Source organism: Rhinopithecus bieti, unplaced genomic scaffold (assembly GCF_001698545.2).
Source record: "Rhinopithecus bieti isolate Rb0 unplaced genomic scaffold, ASM169854v2 scaffold_26532, whole genome shotgun sequence".
Taxonomy (NCBI): domain Eukaryota; kingdom Metazoa; phylum Chordata; class Mammalia; order Primates; family Cercopithecidae; genus Rhinopithecus; species Rhinopithecus bieti.
This window is the reverse complement of record NW_016812934.1, coordinates 3,064,922-3,071,804: the sequence shown is the minus strand read 5'-3', so window position 1 is coordinate 3,071,804 and position 6,883 is coordinate 3,064,922.

The following is a 6,883-nucleotide window of genomic DNA, read 5'->3' as shown; positions in this document are numbered from 1 at the left end:
AAAAAAAAAAAAAAAATCTGAATGTCATTTTCACCAAAGCTACCTTTCTTCTTCCCCTACTCAAATCTAGGAGTGAGCAATTTTATTTTGAAGTTGTATTATATCAATCTATATAAGAGATATGGAAGTCAATTTAGATAAACATATTATCCATGATCAAATTTTGAAAACATTACAACTAGTTGTTGATACCATAAGCATGAGAAGCAAGTAGTTATATCTGTATGTTTTTATTAAAGTACTACTATGTTGTCTCATCCATCTCCAAAATTCTGCAGTTCTAAGTAAAGATTTGTACCCACAATGCTGAGATTATGTCACAGTCAGGTGGAGAGAAGAAACCCTTCTCTGGGTCATTTGCCTTATGGCATTTGATATTGAATAATGCAAAGCACAAAGATGACGGATTATCAAGGGTCATTCTATATCCGTACTGTCCATTATACACACTGAATATTGGACCATGCAGTAGCCAGTAGCCACGTGCAGATATTGAGCACTTGAAATTTGGATAGTCAAAATTGAAATGCACTGTAAAATACACACCAAATTCATAAGACAGTATGAAAAAATAATATAAAATGTCTCGATAATTTTATATTGCTTACATTTTTAAATGCTAAAATTTTGATATATTTATTAGCTAAAATGTATTAACAAAATTAATTTGACTCTTTTTTGTAATATGACTACTACAAAATGTATAACTACAATAATGGTTCATGTTATAGTTCTCTCAGACAGAGCTATTGTTTTCTTCTTTTCAACTTTTATTGTAGGTTCAGCAGGTACATGTGCAGGTTTGTTACATAGCTAAATAGTGTGTTACAGAGGTTTGGGGTACAGATAATTTTATCATCCAGGTAATCAGCGTAGAACCCAATAGCTGGTTTTCCATCCTCACCCTCCTCCTATCCTCCATCCTCAGGTAGGCCCTGGTGTCTATTTACCCTTTCTTTGTGTCTATGTTTAACTCCCACTTATAAGCGAGAACATGCAGCATTTGGTTTTTTGTTTCTGCATTAATTTGCTTAGGATAATGACCTCCACCACCATCCGTGTTGCTGAAAAGACATTATTTCATTCGTTTTTATGGCTGTGTAGTATTCCGTGGTGTATATGTACCACAGTTTCTTTATGCAGTCCACCACTGATGGGCATCTAGGTTGATTCCACGTCTTTGCTATTGTGAATAGTGCTGCAATGAACATTCGTGTGCGTGTGTCTTTATGGTACAATGATTTCTATTCCTTTGGGTATACACCCAGTAATGGGATTGCTGAGTCAAATGGTAGCTCCATTTTAAGTTCTTTGAGAAATCTCCAGCCTGCTTTCCACAGTGGCTGAGCTAATTTACATTCCCACCAGCAGTGTATAAGTGTTCCCTTTTTCCAAAACCTTGCCAGCATCTCAGACAGAGCACTTTGGGAAGTCAAGGCAGGAGGATCACTTGAAGCCAGGAGTTTGAGACCAGCCTGGCCACCATGGTGAAATCCCACCTCTACTAAAAGATACAAAAATTAGCAAGGTGGGGTGGCACATGCTTGTAATCCCAGCTACCTGGGTGGCTGAGGCGGGAGGATTGTTTGAACCCAGAAGATGGAGATTGCAGTGAGCCATGATTCACACCAACAGAAATTGGAACTTCAGTATATGGCTTAGAGGATTAGCTGTGACTTCCTAAAAGTTCCTAAAGCTTCCTAAAAGTTCAGCATGGATAGTGGAAATCACAATATACTAGGAGGAAAGAGTATCATTCACTCCGCAAATATGGATTGAGTACCAGTTATTGCCAGGAAGAGGCTTGGCATTGAATCAGGGTTATAGAGTCCTAGATGACCACATAGCCTTGATCTGGTTGAGGCATTAAACTTCTCTGAGCCTCAGGGCCTCATCTGTAAAATTGGCCTCTGCTCAAAGAGAAGGAATTGGAGTGGGTGCACTCCTGAAATTGTTTTCTACATTAAGATCTATGATTCTGTACATACTTCAATTTCATAATCAAGGTCTCTAACGAATATAAAACTGTATTAGAAAAGCTTGTATCATAAACTTATATACCACATTTGTATACATAATTTACTATGAGCATTTTCTCTCAGCATGTAAATATATTTTCTTAGTGTTTAAAACATTTAAAGAAATAAGATTCTGTCATCAACGGTAAGCCAAAAAGAGAGATAAAATTAAATAATCTACATGCCACATTTTGACATCAGTTTTTTTGGGGGGCACATAGACTTTTATTTTCATTCATGTATTCAATGCTTAGTTAATGAGCATAAGGCAAAGTGCCGTGTAGGATAAAACATCTATAAACATGGTCCCTATTCATGAATGATTTGTTCCTGTGAAGCTTCCCCAACATCCCTGGCTAGAGTTACTCCTGAGGGTAGATTTAGTTACTTCATTGTCCATGCTTCTATTACAGCACTCAACAATGCTATTATCATTTTTCTGTTACATTTTTGCTTCATCTCTGGGCTATAACCTCATTAGCAAAGAAATTCTCTTATTCATCTTTCAACCTAGAACTTCACATATATCTGCTATATAGGACAAGCTCATTAGAAACTTGACATAAGACTGTTACAATCACCAATAAGAACTATTGGTCAGGACCAGGTATGGTGACTCACCTCTATAATCCCAGCACTTTGGGAGGTCAAGGCAAGAGGATCACTTGAAGCCAGGAGTTTGAGACCAGCCTGGCCACCATGGTGAAATCCCACCTCTACTAAAAAGATACAAAAATTAGCAAGGTGGGGTGGCACATGCTTGTAATCCCAGCTACCTGGGTGGCTGAGGCAGGAGGATTGTTTGAACCCAGAAGATGGAGGTTGCAGTGAGCCAAGATCGCACCACTGCACTCCATCCGAGGCAATAGAGCAAGACTCTGTCTCAAGAAAAAAAAAAAAAGAATGATTACCATTACCAATAATGGAGAGATGGACAACACGTGCCTCCAGATGTGATATCCTGAGAATGGCATAACATTAACTATGCAGAATGCTGGCCAAGAATGCATAACTACAACTTGTTGTGAGAAAACATCAAGGACAAAATGATGAAAATTCTACCACAGAAATTTATTTATTAGAAAGTCAGTTGGGGAGGATAGAAACTATATTTTTATAAAATATCAACAACATAAAAGACAAAGGAAGGCTATGAAAATGTTTCATATTAAAAGAGGCTGAAGAGACATGACAAACGCAATAACTTACCCTAGACTGGATTTTTTTTTTTGCTGGAGGGGAAAAATGCTATCAAGAACATTATTAGGTCAGTGAACAAAATTGGGATATAAATGGTAGATTAAAGTATTGCATTTTAGATGAGATATATTCATCCAAAAAAAGAAAAAGTATATTTAAAAAGTATTATACCAATGAAAACTTATAAAATTGATAGCTTCATTGAGGTTATGCAAGAATATTCCTTTTCTTATAAAATACACATGGAAATACTTAGGAGTAAAGGACTATAATATTTGTAACCTTCAAATGGTTCAGTAAAAATTATATACACCACACACACACACACACACACACACACAGCTATGCATGCATATACAAAGAGAGCAAATGATAAAGCAAGTGGGGTAAAATATTAGCAATTCAGGAACCATGGTAAAGGGTGTATGTTCCTTGTACTGTTTTTTATACTTGCAGCTTTTGCTAAGTTTGAAATTATTTCCAAATAAAATGTTTTTAAAAGGAACCAGAAATCACGTATTTTAAAGGATGCTCAACTTCACTACGATTCAAAGAAATGTGAATTAAAATATGAGAGAGCAGGTAAAGCAAGGTGGCTCACACCTGTAATCCCAGAACTTTGGGAGGCAGAGGATCACTTGAACCCAGGAGTTCAAGAACAGCCTGGTAATATAGTGAGACCCCATTTCTAAAAATAGACAGATAGATAGATAGATACATAGATAGATAGATAGATAGATAGATAGATAGATACATAGATACATAGATACATAGATACATAGATAGACACATACATACACACACACACACATATGGTAAAACCACATCCCTCCAAAGAAAAATACATATATACAAAAATTAGCTGGGCATAGTGGCAAGTGCCTGTAGTCCCAGTCACTTGGGAGGCTGAGATGAGAGAATCGATTGAGCCTGGGAAATCAAGGCTGTAGCAAACTGTGATGGCACCACTGCACTCCAGTCTAGATGACAGAGTGAGACCCTATCTCAAAAAAAAAAATTAAATTAAAAATTTTAAAAAAAAATTCTAGCCAATAGAAATGAAATATTAATGTAAAAAAATGATCATAATAACACAGTGGCTGGTAGAGTAGCCAAGTTGCCCATTTGGCAGATAGTTCTTTGAGGTACCAGGATATTGTGCAGAAGAGAGTGTTAACAGGGCAGACCAAAGAGCCATAGCTGGTAAGCCACATAGCAGTGGTCAGTGGAATGACTCACAATGAAATAATCTGGGCGTGAAGTCCAGAAGATCAGGGACGTTGACAACAGGCAACTTTGGGAAAGTCAAGCAGAGGAGACTCCTCCAAAGTTGTGGAAAGGGGATGTGATGGTGGAAGAATTCGTTTCATGCTGACATTCAATAGATGATCACTGACCTGGCAAGGTGGCTCAGACCTATAATCCTAACACTTTGGGAGGCCAAAGTGGGTGGATCCCTTGAGTGCAGAAGTTCAAGGCCAGCCTGGGCAACATGGCAAAATCCCATCTCTACAAAAATTAGCTGGGAGTGGTAGTGGTGTATACCTGTAGGATCAGCTACTGGGGAGGCTGAGGTGTGAAGACCACTTGAGCCCAGAAGGTCAGGGTTGCAGTGAGCCATGATCTCCACTGCACTGCAGCCTGGGAGACAGAGTGAGACCCTGTCTCAAAGGAAAAAAAAAAAAGAATATGATCTCTAAGTAGCCTTGTCTATTCTACACAATCTCATTTTATGTGCATACATTCTGAAAAGAAACTTAAATAAAATTGTTCAATCCTTTTTTTAAAAATGTCCGTGTAGGCACTGACTAGCTCATTGCTGACAGTGGGGTATGTATCCATTGTAAGAGCTTATAGGAGCATGAATTCAGAATTCACCAATGTCTATCATACAAATAGGAAGGTGTACTAATTCTCTAGATGTCTTTTATCATCAAATAGCAATAACGATAGAGCCAAAGAATCCATGCCATAGTGGCTGAGTTTGAGTCTGCATAATGAAGACTCTTGGATATTTTGTACACAAGGACAGGATACAGAATCCAACAGCCTGCATTTGCTGATTTCCCATTTATTTCAGTGTATCCACTTTCAGTTACCTGCCATCTTTCTGTGCCCTTGCTGTGGTTTGAATGTGTCCCTCAAAGTTCATGTGTTAGAAACTTGATCTCCAATATGATGGTGTTGGGAGGTGGGGCTTGATGGGAAATGTTTGGGACATGGAGGGAGCACCATGCTCATGAATGGATTGATGTCATTATTTCAGGATTGGGTTCATTATCACAGGAGTGGGTTCATTACAAGAGGGCAAGTTCAGTCCCCTTTTCTCTTTCTCTACCACTCTCTCACCTTCCACCATAGGATGATACAGCAAGAAGGCCCTTATCAGATACCAGCACTTGCTCTTGAACTTCTTAGCCTCCAGAACGGTGAGAAATAAGTTTCTGTTCATTATAAAATAGCCAGCATCAGATACTATGTTACAGCAACAGAAGACAGACTAAGACACCCCCATCATGGCACTTACCATACTTCGAGAAGCAGGAAGCCTGTTTAAGGAATTTACAAATTGGTAGGTGCACCAGAAAATACTATTGTCCATGCCAGATTCATTCTCCTCTTCTTCCTTATTAATAGGACCCCAATTTTATTCAGATAAACAATGTTCTCTGATAAAAGACCACATTTCCTAGCTTTCCTTGCAGCCAAGTGTGACCACGTGGCTAATTTTGGCCAAGGATACGTAAGCTGAGGTTGTGTGAGACTTTTAAAAGACTCCTTTAAAAGGGGACAGACCTTTAGGGAACACCCTTTTTGCTCTTAGCTTTTCCAAAAATTGGTGGAAACCAGAATTCTGTATGTAATGGTATCTCATTGCAAAACAGAAAGAAGTCTACATTCTAGATAACTCTGTGGAGCCTCCATAAAAGAGGCAATGCCTACCTCTGTAAATCTTTGATGTGAGAGAAAAATAAATTTTGATCTTGTCTAAGGCACTTGCATCCCTGTTATCTGCTGTTGAATGCAATTCCCAAAGAAGGAATGCCAGAATATTACCTATTTTAAAAATGAAAACTTTTCTCAAGGCAGACCTGACAACACAGAGCTAGCTGGGTGTCCAAAGTCACTAGAAGTTCAGTGCCTATTTCCACTGTTTCTAACAACTCCAGCATTCCTGGAGCAAAGTATGCAAAAATGAAGATCAGGATAGAGTCAAAAACACTTTTGTGATTGAGGATTTTCATCTTATTTCTAGGTCTATACTTTAGAGACCCATCTGTGAGATTAATGGGATGGAAAGAAATTATACATGGGGCCCCAAATTATCAGGGAAGGGATATATTACTAAACCAACGGTACTGGGGGAAATTACCATTTAGAGATATCATATAACAGTGTTCCCTCCCAACTTACAATAAAATAACTTTTGGATGGATTTAAAAGTTAATTGCATAAAACAAAACCTTACAAATGCTATAGGGGAGGAAAAAGTGAACATTTAACTGATATCAATTTGGAACAGTGTTTTCAAAATATAAAAGGCAAATTACAACGACAAATATTACCACTAAAATGGACTGCATCAATTTAATTATCTGCTAGTTTGAAAGCATAAATTTAAAAGGCAAATTACAAATTGGATTGGACTAGAAGATTATCTTTCT